The sequence below is a fragment of the Etheostoma spectabile genome, unplaced genomic scaffold (genome assembly GCF_008692095.1).
Source record: "Etheostoma spectabile isolate EspeVRDwgs_2016 unplaced genomic scaffold, UIUC_Espe_1.0 scaffold00001211, whole genome shotgun sequence".
Taxonomy (NCBI): Eukaryota; Metazoa; Chordata; class Actinopteri; order Perciformes; family Percidae; genus Etheostoma; species Etheostoma spectabile.
The window spans coordinates 15,486-41,671 of NW_022602704.1; the positions used below are offsets into that span (position 1 = coordinate 15,486).

The 26,186-nt window shown below is 42.5% G+C and overlaps 2 non-coding genes across 2 annotated transcripts; one reads left to right on the forward strand and one right to left on the reverse strand.

Moving 5' to 3' along the window:
• The first annotated feature begins 3,227 nt into the window (after window positions 1-3,227).
• Window positions 3,228-3,309, forward strand: trnas-uga (transfer RNA serine (anticodon UGA)). Its single transcript has one exon. It is a non-coding gene; the product is annotated as a tRNA-Ser (tRNA).
• Window positions 3,310-5,838: 2,529 nt separating this feature from the next.
• On the reverse strand, window positions 5,839-5,910 carry trnaa-ugc (transfer RNA alanine (anticodon UGC)). Its single transcript has one exon. It is a non-coding gene; the product is annotated as a tRNA-Ala (tRNA).
• Window positions 5,911-26,186: the final 20,276 nt, after the last annotated feature.

Here is a 26,186-nt window from a genome sequence, read left to right on the forward strand (position 1 = left end):
TGACATCTACATTTTGATGATCAACTTCTCATGATTACAACAGCTTTCCAAAGCTGTTGTAAAATTAAAACTAAATGTGACACAGTCTAAGACTCAAGTCTATGTATTTTTGTTTCCTTATCTGAACTCTCCACAGAAGTTTACTTAGTGTAATTTACCAGCAGAGGTGGTCCACTGTTTCCAAAGAGTATTGGTTGTGTCCTTGTACCTGGGGGATGTATTTGTATCTGCATGTGTTTGTTTAGACCAAATACATGCAGATGAAGTGACTGCCATGTGTGAACGATTTGTGGTTAGAAAAATCCCTGGAAAAGCTCTTGCAATTAAAGAAGACGTTTGTGCATGATATGTATAAACCATAAAAGATCAAATTGGGAAATTCAACAGGTTTTCTTCATTTTTTTAGCAGGTTATGAATGTGATGGGCATCTATATTTAAAGTTCCATTTATTTCAGATAACAAGTGAATGTTTGCCAGAATAGGATTTTTCGCCATAGCCGTGACTTTGGTGAACCCCTCCTTTTTTTCCTATCGCCTCACCATGAGGTTCACATTTCTAATTTAACAATATCACCCAAAAGATGCAAGTAGACTAGTCAAAGCCATTTATTTATATAGCACAATTCATATTTAATTCAAAGTGCTTAACATTAACAGTAAAAACAACAGATTACATAAAAAAAGATGATAAAAGATGATAAAAGACAATGGTTGTACAGGTTTGAAAAGCGCTGGACAACAGGATTGTTTTAGGACCTGATTTTAAAGAACTTTAAGGTGCTGGCCAATCCGGGACCTTCTGGGAGTTTATTCCAGGCATGAGAAGCATAAAAAAAGAAAGTTTCTCCAGGCTTTGTTCTTATAAAGGGAACAAGCAGCCCAGCTTCTGAAGACCTGGGGGATCTGGTTCACGTCTTTGATGTAATTTGGTCCTAGCCATTAAGTGCTATATAACCGAGCAACAGAATCTTAAACTTGATTCTCTTGTTTACTGGAAGCCTGTGAAGTGATGTCAGAACTGGAGCTACATGTCAGTACATTAATGTAAATCAGATTTACGGTTTCTGTTCAGGTGTTAGACTACCAGGAAGTCACTCGCATAAAATAGTTACTCTTGAAACAACTGTTGGATGTGGTGCCCTTTGATTTGTGTATTCTGAATGATGTCCTTGTTATAAAAGAATAGGCTCGGTCCTGAAAGAAGACAAGATATTTCTTCTGTCAGATATTTTTTCTGCTCTTTATCGACTTTGTCCTGTGGAGCTCCACTGTCCTGCTCACATCAGCTTTCTTTGGGATTGTTTCTCATTCTTTGGTATTTTCTTGTTAAAGGAAATCAACCATGCTTAACATCTGCATCTTCTCCATCACAAGGAAGCTGACTGTGTCTCTACCTTTTTGCACTCCGACTAGAGCTAATGGGGACGGTGAGTATCAGTTTTGACACTGGACATAAATGTATTTAATTTTTTTTTTTTTATTAAGGTACTGTAAATGTATTTGGCTAAACGATAGATGTACATTTAGTCTACTTGGACTGTAAATAAACAAAGAAAAAATCTTTAAAACTTGTTCAAATTGTCAAGAAAGGTAAAATGTCCTTTTTTTGTTTGTGAAGTGACCTTGGGGGTCATGAAAGGTGCTTTGAATAAAATGAACGCTGTTTGTAGATGCTGTGTCCCCTGAAGATTGTTACATAGGTTCTTAATCGGCCTAAACAGGTATAAAATGCAGAATTACAACCTTTCTGTCTGTTGCACAGTTTTCTAGTCTAAAAAACAATTTTTCACAATTTCATTGCTTCTGTAGTTACTGCTCTCTTCCTTTTTGCAGAGAAGAATTGTTGTCGCTACCATTTCAGTTGGTAGAGTTCAAAAGGGTTGAAGGCTCCTATTACCAGGGGTGGGGCTAGAAGGAGGCACAGGGTGGCACCGGCCCCCACTGATATATGATTGGCCCTCCCTAGTGCCCCCCCCCCCCCCCCCCCCCCCACCACACTTGATTGCCTGTTCTGCCAATTACCCAGCCCTTATCACATGACCAATAAATGTTTCCATGATGACTATCCAAAATGTTGATACCACGGAACAAGCACTGGAATTTTATTTTTGGCAGACTGAGCATACCTATATGCAGGTATGCGGACGACACACACATTTACATAACCTTATCGCCAGGGGACTATAGTCCAATACAAAAACTGACTAAGTGCATTGAACAAATTAACGACTGGATGTGCCAGAACTTTCTGAAATTAAATGAAGGAAAAACTAAGGTGGTTGTTTTTGGAAGAAAAGAGCAACGATTAAAAGTCTGAGCTCAGCTTCAAACAACAATGTTAAAAACAACAGACAAAGCCAGAAATCTTGGTGTAGTCATGGACTCTGACCTGAATTTTAACAATTTTAACATCCACATTAAGACAATTACAAAGTCAGCCTACTATCACCTTAAGAACATATCAAGGGTTAAAGGACTTATGTGTCAACAGGATTTGGAAAAACTGGTCCATGCTTTCATCTTCAATAGACTTGACTACTGTAACGGGGTCTTTACAGGTCTCCCTAAAAAATCAATCAGACAGCTGCAGCTGATTCAGAACGCTGCTGCTCGAGTCCTCACTAAGACCAAGAGACTGGATCACATCACTCCAGTCCTCACTAAGACCAAGAGAATGGATCACATCTCTCCAGTTCTGAAGTCTTTACACTGGCTTCCTGTGTCTCAAATAAATGATTTCAAAGTACTTTTGCTAGTTTAATAAATCACTCAACAGTTTAGGGCCAAAATATATTTCTGATCTGCTACTACACTATGAACCACCCAGACCTCTCAGGTCATCTGGGACAGGTCTACTTTCTGTCCCCAGAGTCAGAACTAAACAGGGGGAAGCAGCGTTCAGTTTCTATGCTCCTCATATCTGGAATAAACTCCCAGAAACCTGCAGATCCGCTGCTACTCTCAGTTCTTTTAAATCAAGGCTGAAGACCTTTCTTTTTGATGTTGCCTGTCTTTAAATGGTTGTTCATATCTTTAATTTTTAATTTCTTATGCTGCACTGTAACTTTTATTCTTGTGTTTTATCTATTTTTATTTTTTAACTGTTTTTGTGTAAAGCACTTTGAACTGCCCTTTTGTTGAAAGGTGCTAGACAAATAAAGCTACCTTGCCATGCCATAAATAGGTTATCAATATTAGTGCAAATCGGTGTAGTGTTGATTTTCAGGTTGTCGTGGCCGAGTGGTTAAGGCGATGGACTTGAAATCCATTGGGGTCTCCCCTCGCAGGTTCGAATCCTGCCGTCAACGAAAGCCCTCCTTTAATGGTGGTCACACATCCCTTTATAACAAACGGCAGATGTTCCTTCATGGACAATATTGTAATATCTCATAGGTACTGGAAGCCACCGATGCATCTCTGAGCATTTATTTTCAGTCTCAATAACCAGATGTGTTGCAAGACTTGCAGTGAATGTTGTATTGTCCAGCGATGGTGGTATAGTGGTGAGCTTAGCTACCTTCCAAGCAGTTGATATGGCTTTGGTTCCCAGCCAGTAACTTTCTTTGAGTGACGTTACTTGCTTTATTTGTAAAAAAGTAACCAGAAAGGTTACTCTCCCAACCCGGTTTGATAAAACATTAGATCTCTGTTATATTGCACAAATAAGGGAGCATATCAATCAATCAAGCTGTCTCCACAAGGACATTCAAATCCTGCCGACACCATTTTTTATTTTCAGTTCAACGCCCAGATGTGTTACAAGATTTGCAGTGAACGTTGTATTGTCCAGCAGAAAGGCAACAGGTGTCGTTACTTTTCGACTAGGATTTACATCTTAGCAGTGCAATCATTTTGCCCAGGTTTGATTTCCAGTCACTGCGGTTGCATTTACAGGTTTTGAAGCCATATACAACATTAACATTACATGTTTTACCCAGGTTTCTTCTTTTATTCAGAGATATTTTAATTTCCTTGCCGGATTCATCCCAAAAGGATTAATAAAGGTAAGTCTAAGTCTATCTCAGAAAAAAGAAGAAAAATCTGTAAATCTTCAGGGGATGTAGCTCAGTGGTAGAGCCTTTAAAAGAGCTGCAAATGATATTACCTCCTGTGGTAATCTGACTGGTAGGGTTGTAGAACCCATTTTCCATTTTCATGGATAAAATCAACTTGACATGCCATTAAGTTAACTCTTCAGCAGGTGGAGACATTTCACTTCAAACACTTGCAACAACAGATGCTTTGTTAAACATCAACAGACTGGAAATATACTTAATGCTGATATAAAGCCAGAGAAGGGAAGTAACAAAGTACAAATACTTCGTTATTGTACTCAAGTAGATTTTTCTGATATTTTTACTTTACTTTACTACTTATGTCTGTGGCAACTTTTTACTTCTACTCCTTACATTTTAACACAAATATCGGTACTTTCTACACCTTACATTTTACAAAATTGTCTCGTTACTTTAGTTTTGTACAAAAGGTCGTCATGCCGGAAAATAGCGCGGACACGCGCCACACACCGCGAGCAGGTGCGCGCGTCAAACGGAGAAGAAAATGAAAGAAAAGAAAATGAGACTAGCTGTCCGGAGGATAACCAGTTGAGATTGTGAGTTATCCTTACCAGATTTCTGAACCACCTCAACTGGTTTGTGAAGTATGGTATTAAACAGAATTATGCATTGATGAATGTAGCAGTAGCATGTCATTCACCGTAGTTTTAGACGTTAAAATGTGCGCACAAGAAAGCTACGGGATTACTGTGGGGAAATGAAGAATGGCTAGGTTAACTGATGATTTTAAACATTGTAAAAATTAACGAAACATATGAACACGTTAAACGTATTCGGGCATATAACATATACCTGCAGTCTCAGTCTTTGGATGGTATAGGTAGCATATCGCTACCATGATGGCCGACATGCGCCCCTTCACAATTACAATTTTGGTAGAAAAAACTCCCCGTCAGGGAATCAAACCGCGGTCTTCCGCGTGACAGGCGGAGAAACTGTTTACTAACGAGGAATGCCCAAGCTTAATACTTGGCACAGCAATCGATAGGTGGCCACTAGTCTAGCATTTAGGCCAAAGTAAATACTTGAAGATTTATTTAAAAGACGCCTCTCGTTGTCGGCAGGATTTGAAACTGCACGGGGAGACCCCAATGGATTTCTAGTCCATCGCCTTAACCACTCGGCCACAACAACCTGATCAGCAGTGCTACACCGATTTGCACAAATGTTGAAAGACTTTTCAATTGGTTAGTAGTAGTTACCAGACACGGGCAAAGCGCAAATCGTAGTGCACTGCCTGTATCTGTGGATCCTCGTGGAGGTAGCTTGATTGATTGATGTGCTCCCTTATTTGTACCATAACAGAGATCTAATATTTTATCAAATCGGGTTGGGAGAGTAACCTTTCTGGTTACTTCTTGACAAATAAAGCAAGTAGCTTCACAATGAAAACGACTGCGATGGCTGGGATTTGAACCCGGGTCAACTGCTTGGAAGGTAGCTTTGCTCAACACTATACCACCATCACTGGGCAATGCAATGTTCACTTCAAATCTTGATACACATCTGGGCATTGAGACTGATTTTGCATTAATTACCACAAATGCAAGGAGGTCACGGCAACCCACAACACTGTGCTATTCAATGCACTAATCCTTTTCATTTGTTGAGTAAAGCAGGACATGGGTAAAGTGCACTGAGTTTTTAGACACTTGATAAGTTAATCATCCACTTTATGGCCTTTTAATACTCGCTGCATTGTTTCATTTTCAGAATAAGAGCTTCTGCAGCTCTTTGACAGACTGGACAAGGAATACCTGCTGGAGATGCTAGGGATTGAACCCAGCTCCTCATACATGCAAAGCATGCGCTCTACCACTGAGCTACATCCCCTGAATGGTTGCAAATTTCTTTTACTTTTTCTAAGATCATTGAATAAGAGAAGAACGCTATCGGAAAACTGACTCGGTCAGTGGAGCCATGAAAAGACCCCATGACAATCTACCTGACCATAGCCTTTCAAGTCAGTGACAAATCTAAGCTGCATTTCCTTTTTACCAAAATTCAATTTCCAATTTTGGTAAAATGTTTTGCGTCAAAAGTAGTCAGTTGTTCAATAAAATCAGACAGCTCAATCTGGCAGTGGTGCCATAAAAACACTACATGCCAAACAAACTACTTGAACATTGCCCTTCTAGTCACTGACTGATCACATTTCCTTGATGCAAAATTGCTAATGAACTTTCTTTGTTTGTTTTATTTGATCCCCATTAGGACAATGCACTGTTCACTGCAAATCTTGCAACACATCTGGTCATTGCGACTGATTTTTGCATTAATTACCATGAACACAAGGACATTGCCTTTTAGTCTTTCAGAATAAGAGGTTTTGCAGCTCTTTTACAGACTGTAGTAACAGAACACTTGTTGGAGATGCTGGGGATTGAACCCGGGGCCTCATACATGCAAAGCACGCACTCTAGCACTGAGCTACATCCCCTGAATGTTTCGACAGAAACCCCTACCCGGGAAAAATGTTGAAGTAAACTTGTTTGTTTTATTTGGATCCCCTTTAGCTTCAGCATGAACTACAAGCTTTTCTTCCTGGGGTCCTACAATCCTTTCTTTGACAATACTCTTTATGACATTTCATTACACACACACAGACATAAATTAGAAAATACTAACCATAATTAAATCTTAAAGTTAACACAATTTATACAAGAAATAAAATAAAAGACACTACTCCAAATAGATAAATCAATTTAAGAAATAAGATAACAAAAGCCCTATAACAAACTAATTTTAAATTACATATTTAATTCCTTTGAAATAAATCTGTCTTAAGTGATTTTTAAACCATACTGAGAGTTGTGTTTGATAGTCGTTGGGAGAGAGTTCCATTCACACATCGCTCTGTACCCGACAGAACGCTAAATTGATTTAGTTTTCACTTTAGGTAAAATAAAACTCCCTCCTACTGCACGCCTTGTTGGATAATGATGTGTAGCAGTACTAAAGGATAGTTTTCTGTTTGAAATAAAAGGTGTTTTGTTATAACGTTATTTAAAAAAACATTAGCAAATACACAATCTATTTTTAACTTTAAGCCATGTGAGTTGTTCATGCATGTTATCAACATTTGATCTAAACCCACACGAGAGAGCCACATGTGCAGCTTTATTCTGAATCACTTGTCAATTTTTCATATTAATTGCTGAAGTGCTGGACCACACCACTGAACAGTAATCCAGATGTGAAAAAAACAAAACCTGAAGGACTTTTTTACCTATCTGTGGTGTGAAGATGTTTGCAAACCTTTTAATAACTGACAAGGTGTTGCCCATTTTAGTCACCAGCTTCTGAACATGTTTGTCCCAACACAATCTATATTCAATTATTACACCCAAAAGTTTAGCCTCTTCTCTTTGCTCTACAGAAGTTTGCTCTATACTGAGTTCAAGTTTCGGTTTGGAACATTAAAAAAATGAGTTCCAACCACTAAACTAGTAGTTTTAGATCCATTGAGATCAGTTTGTTACTCCTGATCCAGTCCACCACTGACTGTAGCTCTCTCTGTAGTTTAGTAAACAGATGGTAAATCGTTAGTAAAGATTGTGAAGAGGAGTGGCCCAAGACAACTTCCTTGAGGAACTCCATGTTCCACAAGCCTAAAAAATCTTCCATTAAAGTAAAGTAATTGTCTCCTGTCAGTCAAATAACTTTCCTTCCATAATAATGTGATTTGTGAAAAACCATAACATTCCAATTTTTTTAACAGTACGTTGTGGTCAATTATATCAAATGCTGCAGTAAAATCAAGCATCACAACACCTGTTATTTTCCTCTCGTCCGTATCCTTAAACCAGTCATCAACCATCTGAGTCAGGGCAGTGGCTGTTGAGGGTTTTCCTCTGTATGCATGCAAGCTGAAAAACCGTAATTAAATTATTATTTAAAAAATAAAACTGAATCTGTTCATAAACAATTCTTTCCCATTATTTTACCGAGAATTGGTAGTAAGCTTATTGGTCTACTGTTTGATCCAGAGAAAGGCATGTACTTATTCTTTGGTATTGGCACAACTTTACATATCTTCCATGTTTGCAGACATATATTTTCCATAAAACACATATTAATTATATGAGCAATAGTGGGAACAATGATTGCAACTATTGGCTTAATCCACTTATATTCAAGATAGTCCACACCAGGTGATTTGTTTTACAATTCATCAGAAGCTACATGTTTTACTTTCCATGATCTTATTTATCAATGTTTTTGACAAATCTGTGTTGTGTAGCTGTGTAGTATTTTTAAGATTATTTATTTATGAAATAATCATTGACACAATTTTCTATATCACTTGGTTTAGTAAGAAAATCACCTTCATTTTTCTATCTAAAAGATCTATCTCTGTAGGGATCCATCCCATAATGTTGTCACACACTTAGAATAATAATCTGAGTCTTTCAGCACTTTTAGTGGATGGAAACGTTCTCTTGTCAAGGAGTTTAAACACAGAAACGGCAGGAAGGATAAATCCACCATATCAAGCCTCAAATAATCAGCATGAGGCCTCATTTGATTTATTTTATTTTAACTACAAAACAACAATAACTTGAGAGCGAACAATTAAAAATGGCCAACTTCTAGTGTGCTGGTAATGATGAGAGGACCAATTTACACAAATATTTAATTTGCGCTTTTTCTAAACTCCCAACTTTTCATAGTTTCATCCCAAATCCACTATATAAATAAAAATTACAATGACTTTCTGTCAGCCAAAAAAAAGTATGTTTCTAGAGATGAGAAGAAAGTTTTTACAAAATCAAAAAGTTTCAAACATGTCTATGTTTTCCAACCAAAACATCTTTAAACGTCTTAATGTTTCTCCTTTGGGCCTTCTCCTTCCCACGGTGGGTACGTTGTGGTTAGGGTTGGGTACCGAAACCGGTACTAGTAGGGCACCGGTGCCTTAAGACCCGGTATCTATCGGACCGAATAGTAACAGGGATTTTTGGGGCCTCATTTCGGTGCTACTGAAACACCAGGGCTGCGTTTTTCCATCTAGTGGTTGTTTTTGTCATTTAGCAGCAATTTACTGGAGAAATATGTTATTGCAAATTTTTTTTTACATTTAATTTGGACCATATAGAAATAAACAAGCTGTTCTTAAATGTTGTTGGCTGTCTTGTTGTGCTCCCTTTTTTTATTTAAACATATACATTTAAAAAATATATTTTTAAAAGGATGGGTTCAGGCACCGATTCTGGTCCCTAAATGGTAAAGGGTTCTGAGGAAAGACAGAAAACAGTCCAGCTGATCCACAATAACATACATGTTGATCAGAAGATAAAGTTACTGCTGGTCAGCCTTCAATGTGGAGAGAAGATCAGAATATAACAACACAGCTATCAGGGCATGAGGAGGAGGAATCAGCTTGGCTCTGAAACATGTTCACAACGAGGCAGTGTGAATGCGCTGGTGTCTTTTAAGGCTACTACTCCGAGAAAAGGTTTTTCCACATTGTTCACACCAGTAGGGCTTCTCTCCAGTGTGAGTGCGCTGGTGTCTTTTAAGGTTACTACTATGAGAAAACGTTTCCCCACATTGTTCACACCAGTAGGGCTTCTCTCCAGTGTGAGTGCGCCGGTGAGTATTAAGGCTACCACTATGAGAAAAGGTTTCCCCACATTGTTCACAGCTGTACGGCTTCTCTCCAGTGTGAATGCGCTGGTGAGAATTAAGGTGACTACTCCGAGAAAACGTTTTCCCACATTGTTCACACCAGTACGGCTTCTCTCCAGTGTGAATGCGCTGGTGAGAATTAAGGTGACTACTCCGAGAAAACGTTTTCCCACATTGTTCACACCAGTACGGCTTCTCTCCAGTGTGAATGCGCTGGTGAGTTTTAAGGTTACCCCTCTGAGAAAAGGTTTCCCCACATTGTTCACAGCTGTACGGCTTTTCTCCAGTGTGAATGCGCTGGTGAGTTTTAAGGTTACCACTATGAGAAAAGGTTTCCCACATTGTTCACAGCTGTACGGCTTCTCTTCAGTGTGAATGCGCTGGTGACTTTTAAGGTGACTACTACGAGAAAACGTTACCCCACATTGATCACAGCTGTAAGGTTTCTCTCCAGTGTGAACTCTCTGATGAATCTTTAATATCCTGATGATGTGAAGGATTTGTCACACTGCTGACAGCGGTGACGTTTGACTCCTCTTCCTCTCCGTTTCTATCAACAGAGAAAAACCAAGAGAGTGAGTTAGTGAGGTGCCATGCTGTAGAGCTCTATCTTAAACTAGAAACAACATTTAGAGCATGTCTATGGAACATTGTTTGACTGATGCATTACTTTTCTTAACCTTTGTGTTGTCTTCCCGTCAAAATTAAAAATTAACACTTTTGTTGAGGCTTTGTATGAATGTTTTAAATTTTTCTTCAGTTTTTGTCACTTTTTTGACGTTTAACAATACATTACACCAACTTATTAACTTTTACTTTCTTACAGTTATTATTGGAATTTATGGTCAATAAACCTCATGTATAGGAAATTATACCTAATGTTTGAGTGAGAAAAGCATAAATTAGGAATTATTTAGAATAAACTTAAAGGAATGGATGTTGATGATAATCACAGACTGGAATATTTCAACTTTTACTCAAAACTATTTAAAAAACACTTCAACGTTTTCTCCAAATGCTATAAAATTGAATAAGACACCCCAAAATTAATGAAAGTAGAAATTTGTACTTGGCAAAGAGCGTTGTGTGGAATCAATCATGTTATTTTGGGTAATTAAAAAGAATATTGATGTAGGACAACGGGTCATTTTGACCCGAGGACGACATGAGGGCTAATTATCTGCCAACATCACTATTATGGAGTTGCATTATGGGAATCCATGCATCCATTGTTGGTTAGTTTGTGATAAATAAACTACTTTTGATCAATTTATGTGTGGCCTCCATTTTGTTGCCAGCCTTTAGCCAGCTGGTAACAAATTGGGGATCATCAAGGATTTTTAGTGCCGGGAGAGTTGTAAATGTAACATATTCCCACAGATTTTTAGATTTCACTGGTATCTGTAGGGGTTACCGTGTTGTCTTCATGTTGCTGGAACAGCTCTTCTCCAGTAAAGTAAATTGGAACCATTGTTCCTGATAGGCATTAACAATGAGGGGCACCAGTTGACCTTTGACCTTTTGTTTTAGGTTGTCGTTTTTGCTAAATCAAACTTGTATAGCCAGCATTATTGCAGCATCACTGATGCTTATGACAAACACAGGCCAAACCAACAGTCCTGACATGCATGCTGCTCATTCTGTGGAATTGAATCTGTAATTGAAAGGAGCATGTTCAAAATAATAGCAGTGTTGTGTTCAATTAGTGAGCTGATTGATTCTGTGAAGAAACAGGTGTCAGTTATGGCCTATATTTAATCTATATACTGTATATATTATATACATGTTTAAGGAAGGAAGAACATGTTGTGCCTGCTGGTTATAGTGCATTTCACACTGAAATACTCAGCAAAATGGCTCGTTCCAGACATTGCTCTGAGGAACAGAGGACTTTCATTAAAAGTTGATATGAGAGGGAAAGAAACGTTTAAAGAAGTGCAGAAGATTATAAGCAACTCTGTCAAAATGATTTAAAATGCCTTGAAATGGCATCCAAAGCCTGACCGACGTGGGAAACAACCTAAGGACACATTGACTGGCCAACGGAGAAATGGAGCAGCATTCTGGGGACTGATGAGAGGGAAAATGTTCTTTTTGGGTTTAGGGGCCACAGACAGTTTGTCCTCCGACCCCCCTGCACTGAAATCAAGCCCCAGTCCACTGTGAAGACAGTAAAGCATGCTGGTTACGGGATGTTTCTCATACTGTGGTGTTGGGCCTGTTTATCACATACCAGGGATCATGGATCAGTTTCAATACATCAGAATACTTGAAGAGGTCATGTTGCCTTCTGCTGAAGAGGAATTGTCTTTTAAAAAGGGTCTTTCAACAAGACAAGGACCCAAACACACCAGGAAGGAGCAAAGTCTTGGTTCCAGATGAACCAGATGGATGTTATGGAGCGGCCAGCCCAATTCATGGACCTCAATCCCAGAGAACACTTGTAGGGTGACATCATAAATGCTGTTTCTGAGTCCAAACCCAGTAATGCAGAGGAATTATGGGATGTAGTTCAATGGTCCTGGGCTGGAATGGTCAATGGTCCTGGGCTCACAGGTGACTCCATGCAACACAGATATTAGGGCTGCACGATTATGGCCAAAATGATAATCGCGATTATTTTGATCAAAATTTTGATCGCGATTATTCTCACGATTATTTGTTGATTTTAACCAAAACAAATTGTATTGTCACATAGGCTATTTATAACTGCGAGAGGGAGTGTGATGGACGCTACTCACAGAGAGACGGCTGATCATTATGAACGGGTCCAGCACGGGTCGAACGGCAGATACACACGTCGTGTGTATTAAACGTCTGTATCTTCACTGCGCTGCATTTTTATGAACTATGATATTCTGGCCATGGGTCACATCTCTGGTCCTGGTCCAGGCTTCGGTACAGCAGCTCCGTCTCCCACGCTGTGACTCTACCAACTGAAGTTAGCTGCTTTCAAAAACTTCTTCTGTGTTCTTCACCGTAGCGGCCGCGATAATAGTTACCCGCAGAAACACTGGTACAAATACAGGTTTGCCCCCTCATACTTAACAATATACAGCTGTGTTAATGAAAATTAAAACTGTAGACATACATCAGAAGTGTGGACCGGCGGCCGCTGTGTGGCGGGGCGCGGAGAGTAAGAGGAGAGAGAGTAGGACGAGAGAGCGTAGAAAGATCCAACACAGGCACGGCTTTACAGACGAAATGGGTCATGTAACGCAAAATTAAACCATATCCATATAAACAGCATTGCAGCGGATGCGAGGACATTAGCACCGGTGCGTCCTAGAAGAGCTAACAGCTAACAGACGCAACTAGCTAACAGCTAACAGACGCTAACTAGCACTGGTCACTGCTGTTGTCTGAAAAACAACAAATGGGACAAAGTGTTGCGTTTACTGGTAAACTGGTAAACCTTGAGACTGACGTATTACCGACTGCTATCTGTTGAGTTTTCCTCACGCTACTCTGTCCTCTGGGACTGTCTCCATCTAGAAACTTAGCTGCACGGGGTGCAGTGAACTACTCTGACTGGCTCATGAGCAGACGGCTTTATGGAGCGGGAGATTGGCTTTGCAAAAAACCCGGAGCGTTCAATGAAATGACGCTTTATAAAAAATAATCGCTTGATCACGCAAATTTGATCGTGGGAAGTCCAAATCGTGATCGCGATTAAAATTCGATTAATTGTGCAGCCCTAACAGATATGAAGCAGTTCTCAGAAATAATGGTTATGCAACTAAATATTAGTGCAGGGATTCAAACCCTGACATATTTTTCAGTTAATACAGTAAACATTTGAGTTTGTAAAGAAAAATGCAAATACTGCTAATATTCCTTTGTCTTCTCTTCCTGTAAAGGTAGAACACAAACTTGATCAATGTTGGTCATGTTTTGATTGGAAATGAACGGCCAGTGTTCCCAATACATTGGCATTATGGAATTAAAAGCTATTCTAAGGATTTGGAGCATCATTCACTTCTTTAAAAACACTGCTGTTATTCTGAACACAACTGTATGTAAAGGTTTTGGATACAAAGATGTAATGATTGGTGGAAATGGGGGTGGCCTAATACGACCCCCCACCAATACATGCATGTCCATTGATCTGCGTTTGTAGACAGAGTGAGTGAGTTAGTAAGGCGCCATGGTGGAGCGAGCTAAGTAAAACCAGAAGCATTGTTCACAGCATGTCTGTGTTCCACTTCTGCATTACCATGGTTACGCTGTGTGTGTGTTAGCTACCGGTTTTTCTTTTAGGAATTACGGTAAAATATATAAATCCTAAAAGACATTTGTAAAACCTCTGTGTGCATTCATCAATATTGAGATTAGATTTCTGGGACTCTTCAGTCTGGAGTACCCTCTTTCCTTCACTCACCTCCTCCTCCCTGACACCTTTCCTCTTGCCTTCTTCTTTCTTCTCTTCTTCTCCTCCGTCTCCTTGTGTTTCTGCATGTACTCGGCTATAAGGTCCAGGTCCAGGTTCTCTTGTGGCTCCCAGGTGTTCTCCTCACTGGAAAGGTGAGTGCAGACAGAAGAACATCTCCTCACACTTTGTTTTTAGACATCCATTCTCACTCTAGTTATCAAACCTATTTTTCTTTTTTTCTGTTGCCATCTTAGGTTATTTAAGTTATTTGTGGGTCTGCAACGTAGTGTCATAATACCAAACCTTCAACTTTGGAGGCATGATACCATGCTGACACTTATTTGCAATATGTAAATATATTATATATCTCAGGACCAGAACACCAAGCATTAATATTATAGACTCATACTACTCTGAGAACCCCTTCCATTTCAGCAGAAACTCTACTCTTCCCTTCACCACTCTGCGCTCCAAACCTCTCCACTACATACTCCTCTTCCTCCTGTTCTTCCTCCTTCACTGCTGCAGGCTCCTCCTCCTCTCCTCTTTCACTGCTGCAGGCTCCTCCTCTCTTTCTCGCCCTTCTTTCCTGCTCCGGTCGCCAGCTTGCCATCTTCTGAAGGTGCCTTTAGTAGACCCAAGGAGGCGGGGGGGACATGCAGAGATAATGATACAAGGGTTAGAAGAACTAATGGGAGGTGAGTGAATTCTAGTTGACCATGTTTTACTAGATTAAAATCTTCTGTTTGAATGGAGAAAATGCAAGGGCTGATGAGGGGACCAATCCATAGGACTCCAGAGTGTCAAGTATCTCCTGCATTCAGACTGAAAGAACTACTAAAATGTAAGGCCCAAAAGTTATTAACTGGAACTACAAGCTACATGCACAGTAGCCTGGACCAACCACACTTCATTTAGCAGAACATCTCCAGATGTTCCTGTGTGAAATGGAAAGTTCAGAAAGACGTTTTGATGGTGCAACAAGGCAGGCCTGGTCGCTTCTTTAAGGAATCACTGTAAAGATTCACAAAGATATGTTAACATTAGCGAGGGCTGTGCAATTAATTGAATTTGATTTTAATTTAGATTTTGACTTCAACGATCACAAATATATTATAATCGAGAAAAAAATGTTCTGTATTGAAGAACACTCTTATTTTGTCTTGTATTCTGAATGACACACGCATGCGCACATCTGCCCTTCCCGAAGCCATAAAACTTCTCAGCAGTCAGGGGCAAGGTGTGTGCCTCCAGTGGAATTTAAAACTCAGCACGAGTAAAGATGTTAGAAGGAGAGCAGCCAGAGCAGCGTTTAGTCCGCAAAAAAAGGCAAATCCAACTCCGTTGTCTGGGAAAAGTTAACGTTAGCTAACTCTGCGGTCCCTCTGCCTGAGCCGCACAACAACGTGTTGAGACCAGGAGCCCTGGCTCTTATCTAACATGTCTGTGTAAATAATATTTAAAAAAAGAAAAAATGGTTTGACTAAAACTTGGCTAAGATACCCGAGTTCTCTTCGGACTAATACAATAAATGGACTGCTATAGCACTTTCTAGTGTCAACGACTACTCAAAGTTCTTCTACATAATACAGGAACCATTCACAGATATATGTACGCTGTGGCCGAGGCTGCTGTACAAGTACACCCGTACTCAGGGTTCAGTGTTTTCAACTTTGACATCAGACTGCAGGGATTGAACCACCAACCTTCCAATTAGCAGGCAACCGCTCTACCACTGAACCACAGCCACCATCATCTAGTGTAGATATGTTGATGGCGGCCCGCCACGGTATAGGGCAGACACACAACAGGGTTTCTGCTATGTACACCGCCGCTCCTTCAGCTGTTCATGAAAAGTCATGAAGTCGTAATTACGCGACTCTGCAGAGCCGTCTGCTCTACTGGACTCAAGCCAACTGTCATCCACTCTCTTTCGCCAAAGCAATTGGAATTGACTAGTCTTACTATTTTGCATGTAGGTATGTATGTATGTATGTATGTATGTATGTATGTATGTATGTATGTATGTATGTATGTATGTATGTATGTAATATGCCGTGCATATTGTAATAACGAGAGTCATTTAAATATAAATCCTAAAAGACATTGTGAAACCCTCTGTGTGCATTCATTATATTGAGTTTAGATTTCTGTGACTCTTCAGTCTGGAGTACCCTCTTTCCTTAACTCCCTCCTCCTTCCCGACACCTTTCCTCTTGCCCTCCTTCTTCTTCTCCTCCATCTCCTTGTCTTTCTGCATGTACTCGGTTATAAGGTCCAGGTCCAGGTTGTCTTGTGGTTCCCATGTGTTATCCTCACTGGAAAGGTGAGTGCAGACAGAAGACATCTCCTCACACTTTGTTTTTAGACAATCCATTGATCCTTTGAGGGCATGATCCAATGCTGCAATCTATGCTGTAGATTATTTGCATACACACACAGTACACGCCAAAAGTTTGAACACACCTTCTCATTCAATGCGTTTCCTTATTTGCATGACTATTTACATTGTAGATTAAACTGAAGGCCTCACAACTATGAATGAATACATGTGGCATTATGTACTTAACAAAAAACTGTGAAATAACTGAAAACATGTCTTATTTCTAGTTCTTCAAAGTAGCCCCCTTTGCTTTTTGATAGTGCTGCAAACCCTTGTGTTCTCTCAATGACCTTCATGAGGTAGTCACCTGAAATGGTTCCACTTCCCGGGTGGGCATTTTCAGGGTTAATTAGTGGACTTTCTTGCCTTATTAATGGAGTTGGGACCATCAGTTGTGTTGTGCAGAAGTCAGGTTGATACACAGCCGACAGCCCTATTGGACAACTGTTCCAATTCATATTATGGCATGAACCAATCAGCTAAGTGAAGAGAAACGAGTGGCCATCATTACTTTAAGAAATGAAGGTCAGTTGGTCCGGAAAATTTGAATGTGTCCCCAAGTGCAGCGGCTAAAACCATCAAGCGCTACAACGAAACTGGCCCACATGAGGACCGCCCCAGGAAAGGAAGACCAAGAGTCACCTCTGCTGCTGGGATAAGTTTCATCTGAGTCACCAGCCTCAGAAATCACAGTTAACAGTAGCTCAGATTAGAGACCAGATGAATACCACACAGAGTTCTAGCAGCAGGCATATATCTAGAACAACTGTTAAGAGGAGACTGAATCAGGCCTTCATGGTCAAATAGTAGCTAGTTGGGGAAATCCTTCTAATACTGACAACTGACTCCATGATGAATTAACACAGCGTTTATTCTTGTGGTCAACAGATGAAATGCGTTTCCGAGCAGTTACACGTGCACGGACCTGATGGAGACTTGTCTAGTACAGAGGTCCCCCAAAAGGCACTTAACCAATATTGTGCTCAGGGTTATATTGGTTCCCCTTGTGGGGCCTGATTGGTCAGCTATACTGTTGCTGGGTTACACTCTGCTCTGCCTCTTCCCTCTTTCTTCTTATTATTTTCAGTTATCATTTACCTCACCAACAGCTATGTTCACTCCTTAGTTTGTATGTCCTGTTCTCTGAGTTATCAGACCGTCCTGAACTTCAGTGTCCTTGGCCTCACCATCTCCTCTTCTGTGCTCACTGTAGCTTATCTGACTAAGATAGCCCTGTCTGTTCTCTCCCTCCTAGCTGTAACCCAGCTGCAAAGCATAATGTATAATATGTCACACATACACACACTCTTATTAGTCTTTGGTTAATTCAGTATATACTTTAAGCCAGCTTTTACGTGGCCGTTCCTGAGTGCCCTGTTCATCACCACCTCAGTCATGTATTATTTTCCCACAAATTCCCCCTTTTCGCACCTACTAGGTGCGAACACCTTTTACACTAACTGCAGTGCCTCAACGTCCTCCCCGTCCTCTGGCATGGTGAGTAATGGCAGCATCCCAGCGGAATAGGGAGGCGGCGCTTTTTCTTTGGACAAGGCAGTGGTGATGAGCCGGGATATCATGGTCCGCAGGCAGGGCACACACCACCCACAGGTACACAGAAAACTAGAATAGCGAGAAAAACAGCAATAGATGTCAAACAAGCAGTGATAAGATTCTTCCATTTGCCAAAAAAGGTTGTCATCCACCCCTCCAATGGATTTGATACACCTGAGGCGTCATGCATCTCCTGGGAAAGGTCGAAGTTGGTTCAAAGCCCTGGTGACCTTCCCATCCGGGGCAGTGTTGTTAGGGATGACCGTACAGCACATCTCTCCGAACATGGAACAGACTCCTCCTTTTTCAGCCAACAGCATGTCCAGCGCCATCCTATTCTGGAGCGCCATGAGGGACGTTGGGGCCGTCTGCTCGGCCAGGCCTTCGATGGCATCCCTAGTTGCATTGCTCAAGCGTAAAACATTATAATGCACAAAATTTATCCTATCTACATTTTTGCTGGGAGTGACGGGGAAGATGGCTGAAAGCAGTGGTATATTCTCAAATCCTGCGGCTATTTGATCTGCCAATTTGTATTCATTCGGGACACCCCTAGGAACTCCTATGCTGTCTATATAGGTTGGGGTTCCCGCCCATGGATCAAAAGCCGGGCCTTGCATACTACGGGCCCTGCGCCTTCTCTTTACGGTCAGTTGCACAGCCTTATGGGTGGTATAGTGGACTCTACTCCCACCAAAGATATGGGCATAGCTAATCTAACCATAGCACAAACTCCTGACGTTTGATTTGGGAACTTTATCTGGAGTACAACCTAAGACCACCACAATAGTAGAATAGTCCTATTCTAGCCACTGGGCCTAGGGCTGTTTTGTTTTGTACAGTTGTATTACACCAGTCTGGGGTATATCACCTAGTTTGATTGTGGGCTTGCTTGATCCGGTGAGATGAAACAGTGATATCTTGCACCCTCCCCTTTATGGCGGTAAAATACCCTGGTTTTCAAAGCCTGGGGGAAAGAGGGATGCTAGGGTAGTACAATTGCGGGAAGCTGTCTTAGAGTGTGTGAAGTTCAACATGCATGCATATCCTGCTGGGTCCTCTTAGGAACAACGGGCCGGGTTAGTGAACATGACTGGTCTAGCTGTGGCACAGGCCACGCACCTTCCATGTGTTGTTCTTTGGCATTCTGTATTAGCCACCTGATCCATAAATTGTCCTGGCCTGCACCTGCTGATACTCTAACACATCTTCCACCCTCATTTTAGAGAAGTCCTGCACTATTACGTCTTCCTCCTTCAGAGGGGTTTTACTGTAGTCTCTGCCATGTCAGTGTCATTCTGTGTGTGCGTGAGGGGATCCAAAATATTTATCTGCAGGGGGGTTATCTGGTCACTTCCTGCTATCCATACACCTATGGCTAACATCCACACATCCTGACCGTTCCTGCTCCCAATTGCTCTATTTACTGACAGGGTTATGGGATTTTTCGTGGGGTCTGAACTATAGTCCCGCTGTATAGATAATATCTCCCATTCATCTTGTTGTACCCACCAATCTCTTTTGTCTGTCAACCTCGCCCATGGTTTCCACCCTCCTGTTGTCCAACCCGCGTCATACCAGCTGTTACAGAGACTACCTTTCACCTGTCCGGAAGCGCTCCTTTCACAGTCCTCTACCTTTTGATAGTCGTCACAGATGTACACATCTGTGTTTTTGTAGAAACTATTATACCCCCCGCAGTCTATAGCCTGACACAAATCAAAGGTAAATGACGTGGTTGAGTCTCTCACATAGGGAGAGTCAATCTGGCACCGCACCTTGGGGATGGGCCCTTAGTGTGTTGCTTCACTACTGCCCAAATTGCTCTTCTTTTCTCTCGTCTAGTTTCATTTCCTTTGTTACTGAGAGGTGGTTGGACACTACCGGGTGATTGTTCTTTGTGGTCTCGGTCCCCATACGCATGTTCCAACCCCAGAATTAATGCTGCAACTCCCACTACTACTACTACGCTAGGACAACTGTTGTCTTTTTCCCAACCCCATTGCCTTCCAAGTTATGGGTGTACTACGCGGGGGCTGTTCCCCGCCAAAACATCTCTTCATCTATACATTTTGGATTGCTTTTCTAATTTCTGCCAAGGGCGCTAGGAGGTGCGGCTGGGGCACAAGTGTCAGGTGGTGCCAAGGTGCTCCTTTTTTACCTTTAACCTGGACCGAGTGTGAAGTAACCTCCCCCACCTCGTACGGCCGGACCACCTGGGGTCAGTCCACTTCCTCTTGTGAACTTTGACCCTGACCCAGTCGCCTACCTTGACAGGTAGTGTTGCTTCCTCCTGCGGTTTCCTGTTCGCCAACTGGACCTGCGTAGAAAGGGCTGAAACCAGAGATGTTAGCTTTTCATATAGTCTGTCATTTCTATTTGCTGAACATCTAACATTGGCATGTGGCCTCCATCTAGTGGAGGTCCTGGCATTTTTCTCCCTGTCATTATTTCGTGTGGGGTCAAATGTGTTTCTCGTCCCTCTGAGGACCTCATAGCCATGAGGCCAATGGGAGCGCTTCTACCCATGTTAACTTGCTTCCTGCACATGCCTTAGCTATCTTAGCCTTCAATGTCTGGTTTGCTCTTTCCACCATTCCCTGTGACTGTGGATGATAAACTGATCCGAAGGCATGAGTGATTCCCAGGGCCTGTTCTACTTCTCTTAGTAGTTTGTTGTTAAAATGTGTGCCATTATCTGACCTTATTCGCCTGGGGACCCCATACCTCGGGATGAGTTCAGTTTTGAGCCATTTCACCACTGTTTTGCGTCCTCTTTTTTCCGGTGGGAATGGCTTCTACCCACCTAGAGAACCTGTCTACCATCACCAGAAGATACCTTTTTCCCCCTACCACATTTTCTGCGCCCATATCTTATAATCTATACTGATATCTTGAAAACAGCTTGGGGACTGGGTACGCTCCTTTTAGTGTGGTGTATGGTTTCTGAACATTATGCTCTCCACACACCCTGCATTCCTGACAAAAATGTGTCACCATGTCCCTCAATTGGGGTGCCACCACAGCTCAGACAGATTCAGGAGAGTCTGTTTTCTTCCTTCATGTGTTGGTCTGTGTGCCTCAGGTAGCAACATTCTGCACATCTCGGCTGATGCTGCTATTTTCCTTGATGACCTCCATATCCCTCTTGTCTTTTGTGGCGCCGCTCGCTGCCACTGATTCCATTCATGGCTCCTGACTGATCCAGCCTTGATGAGTGGACATCAGTCATGTCTGTCTCCCCCTTTTTTCTGAAATAAATGGCATTGAGAAAGCCATTGTTTTCAGAAACATCCATATGAAATGGGAGTGAGTAGTCTGGGGAGGTGAGTGTCTCTGCCCTTGCTAGGGCACTTTTGAGGTCAGAGAAGGCGGCCTCGGCCTCTGTTGTCCCATAGGAGGGGGGCGGTGAGACAGCGCGAGTTTCTGTTGGTATAGTCAGGGATATGTGAGCGGCTGTATCCTGTGAGGCCCAGAAAGACAGCATGTCTGCAACTGTGAGGGGCTTCTGACTGTTGGGGGTTCTGTGAGACTGTCATTTGTTTAGCTTTTGGGGCTGGGGCTGTGTTATTTCTTCCAGTTGTTTCTTTAACAATTGAGTTTGTAGTCTTTTTAATTCATCTTCTTGTTGCTCTGCTCCTTTTTGGTGTTTTGACAGGAAATGACGCACATTCTCGCCCCATGTTGCATCGGTCATTGTTTTGCAGGCCTACTACTCCTCCTAACTGTGTCTGAACTGCTGTGGGTAATCCCCCTAGTACCCATGGCGGAACAGCGCCACTGTGGCGGCGGACTGGTCCCACGTTCCCTCATAGCACGCTGCCAAATCTTTTTTGCTCTATCTGCATAGGCATCAAATTTTCATCACTTAGTCTTTTTAAATCATGCCATGCTGCATGATCCCCACTGTGGGATACATGCGGTGCAGCTCAGCCCAAATGCCAGGGGTTACTGCTGATGCAGGCACTGATGCGGGAACAGTGGGTCCAGCTCCCCCTCTGGTGAGGGCAGCACTAGCTTCATGCTCCCTCCCATTACTCTACCCAACTGCTCTGAGATCTCCCAAACACAGCTGCACTCCTGCTGTAAGACTATTGAAAGCTGTGAGGAAATGCTCACCCCTCCTGTCAGGGAGGGGAGTTTTGCACACAGAGAATCTAAGTCACCAAAACTGTAAGGGGTGTACATCAACAGTCCTCCTCCTCCTCCTACTGGCGGAGTGGGCATTGTAGCCCCGCCTCTGTGTGTGGCGCGTCTGCTCTCCCTCACTGAGCTCATTTACTGTTAGACGCAGCTGCTCTTGCTGCTTTTTTATCTCTCTGAACTCTTTGTTAAGTTTTTCCCTTATTCTAGTTGATCTTCGCAGCATAACTTCGTCAGGGTCCTCGTTGGTAAATTTACCTTTAAATGTGCCTGCTACAAAAACGTCTTGAGGACTTTGTGATCTAGATCTGGGCCTGCGTTATGTCGTTTTTTAGTCCTTTCCCTAGAGCTGGAGCTTCTGTCTGTTTGCTCACTTCCCTGCTGCTGTCTGACTGTTCGCTATCTTCCTTACTTCCTGAGTCTTGTGGGTACTATGGTGAGGTGGACTGGGTCCTTTTACTGACATGTGAAAATGCTCTGGATTTTGTTGGCAAAAAGACGCTGAATGGGGTACTACTTTGCTTGGGCCGGCTGGGACTGTAGCCGCTGGTTTGTGGTGGAGCCGCTGCTGCTCCCCCTGACGCTGACTGTACCATTAAATTTAGATAACATTCTAAATCCTGTACGCGGCCCTCTAATGCCGGTATCAAGGGTCCTGTGGTACGTCTATTTGTAATGCATTTGGCTGTAAATGGGCAGTTACCACTGGGCTTGGACTGTGGGTTTTGATGCCGTTGGACCTGTATACGGCGGCGGTGGAGCGGAAATTCTTAGGTTTCTTATATCTGGATAAAAAGGGTTTGTTGGCGGGGCGCCTCAGCGGGCAGCGGGGTTTTCTCTGCGCTAGCGGTTTTATTCTGTTCAGCTTCGTCTCAGTTTTTGTGGAACTTTTGTCATCTTGTTTTGTCAATCCAATTGTTTTCTGTATTGCATTTGTCATTTTCCAACCCCACCCATATTTCTCTTTCTGCGCTTCATACTCCTTCTGCTTTGGTTTAGTCAATTTAAACCATTTTCTTTTCTTTTCCTCCTCTGCCTGCCTTTCCGCATACTCCAACTTACTTTTTTCATACTTCACTATTTCATTCACTTTCTCCGGGGACGGCGCCCCTTCTCCCTCAATCCCATCCTCCTCTCTCCCATTCTTTCACAATCTCTTTTGCTACTTTCTCCTCTCCTTTACTGCCATACTTTTTCACTGCCCCTACTACACTTTACCATAAGGGGTCGCCATTTTACAACAAATAACAGTGAGAAAAAATCAACAAGCCAAACCACAACAAATCACACATGCAACAACGAACACTTTTCATTAAGACTCCATCTAGAGCCTTTTATGTACATCTCTATATCTTTACAACTTAAAAAGTGACCTCTCACTCCTTCGCACAAATACCACTCGCGGTGGACTCGTAATATTACAATGACAATCTGTTACTGCAACTCTTTTTCAGGATGTTCACACAGAACCAAGGGTGGCAATTCACAATCACTCATCTGAACTATCTGTCCTTAGCAGTCTCCTACCTCGTCAACCATCTGGACGTATTTTCCTCTGACTATTTGTCCCTTTTCCTCTCCTACCGCCACCCGTATTATTCAACAATTCTCTTACAACTCTCTAGTTGTTTTTCTCTGTTTAATCACATCAACATGCCCCAACATTTCATCTGTTTATATCCCTTTATTACCCACATTCAATCAATACTTTTCGCTAAAACAACACTTACGACAGGGAATGTGATCACATCAATTTAGTTTTCAGCCATAACAGAATTTTGATTTTAACAGGCTTCTGCTTACCTTTTTTGTTGAGAGCTCTCAGTGATCACACCAACGAATCGCAGTATCGCCGCTCAGTCCCCTTCACGGCTGCGGGATGTCAGTCGGTGGCTGAGCTGAACCGGACCGTGGACACAATGCCAAGGTCCAGTTGGATTCCCCTGTCCAATTACGTTATCACGTCGGGGGTCACCAAATTTGTTGGGGAAATCCTCTATAACTGACAACTGACTCCATGATGAATTAACACAGCGTTTATTCTTGTGGTCAACAGATGAAATGCGTTTCCGAGCAGTTTACACGTGCACGGACCTGATGGAGACTTGTCTAGTACAGAGGTCCCCCAAAAGGCACTTAAACAATATTGTGCTCAGGTTATATTGGTTCCCCTTGTGGGGCCTGATTGGTCAGCTATACTGTTGCTGGGTTACACTCTGCTCTGCCTCTTCCCTCTTTCTTCTTATTATTTCAGTTATCATTTACCTCACCAGACAGCTATGTTCAATCCTTAGTTGTATGTCCTGTTCTCTAGTTATCGACCGTCCTGAACTTCAGTGTCCTTGGCCTCACCATCTCCTCTTCTGTGCTCACTGTAGCATATCTGACTAAGATAGCCCTGTCTGTCTCTCCCTCCTAGCTGTAACCCAGCTGCAAGCAAATGTATAATAGGTCACACATACACACACTCTATTTAGTCTTTGGTTAATTCAGTATATACTTTAGCCAGCTTTTACGTGGCCGTTCCTGAGTGCCCTGTTCATCACCAACCTCAGTCATTGTATTATTTTCCCACACTAACCTTAAAGCAGAGGAGGCGTGTTAGTCTGCTGATGTCCAGAACTAAAGTAAAAGCATTCGCTGTCTCGTCCCAGATCAGTCCCTCCCTGACTCTCCTCCCACATGAGATCTGCAGAGATCTGAAGCTGAAGGTCACAGGATTTCTCAGATCAGACTGCGGTTTCTGCTGACTCACGTATATTACTTCCTGTTATATCAATAAACCCTAAATAATAACCAAACCAAAAACTAGAGACACACTTCCTGTTTCACTGCAAACCTTCTTCTTTCTATCATTTCCAAAGCTCCAACCGTTCTAGTCGTTTCCTCCGGAGAAAGGAGGAGTGTGACAGTGGCGAGGAGAAACTCCTTTTAGGAAGGTACCTGGGACACACCCAGGCTCCTGGTGGGTGGAGTCTGACGGGGCCAGGTGGGGGGGTGTAGCAGGGCATAGCAGGCAATCAGGGTGAAGCAGGCCATAGCAGGCGTAGCAGGGCATATCAGGGCATAGGATGGCGTAGCAGGGTTAGCATGGTGTAACAAGGCATATCAGGGCATAGTAGTGCATAGCGGGTGTAGCAGGGTGTAGCAGGGCATAACAGGCATAGTAGGGCATAGCAGGTGTAGCAGGGCAAATCAGGGCATAGTAGGGCATAGCAGGCATAGCAGGGCATAGTAGGGCGTAGCAGGGTGTAGCAGGGCATATCAGGGCATAGAAGGGCATAGTAGGCATAGTAGGGCATAGCAGGGTGTAGCAGGCATATCAGGGCATAGCAGGGCGTAGCAGGGTGCGGGGAAAGGACCACAATGACACCAGATTTAGGAGCCACCCAATCCAGAAAACTGCTGGTGGAAGAACCTAAGGACTCCCCAGAGCTTGGTTAGTGACAGGCATATCTGGGACATGGAGGCACACAGAAGGGAAAGAGAGAGGAGCTCAGGACACACACCACACACACACACACACACACACATACCCCACACCATAACCACAACACACAACACACACACAGTCCCACCCCTGAGGGCTGTACATGAAGAGATAAGTGGAGACAGCAAGGTACAGTACAGATGTGACTTCCCTCTGTGTCTTTCTTGCCCCCCCCCCCTCATGTTATGTGTTAGACAGAGAAGAGATTAAATACAACTTCTTCTCTCTACTGCGTTTGTGGCGTGTTGCAACCATAAAATGACCTAAAACTTATATATATATTATCCTTCCCTGTGGGACTACTTCTTCATCTCAGATATCCTTCCTCAAGTGGGCCCACCTGCCACACTGGCACAAAGGCGGAGGTACGTTCCTGCTGCTGGTTGTTGGCCCCCTACAACCTCCTCCACGTCTGGTCTACTGGCCTGTCTCCTGCACTGTAACCCCAATCCATCCGTGACACAAAATGTTAATGTTACGTCCACACAAACTTCAGAATGTCAAAACAGCATAAAAACTTTATGTTCATTTGACAC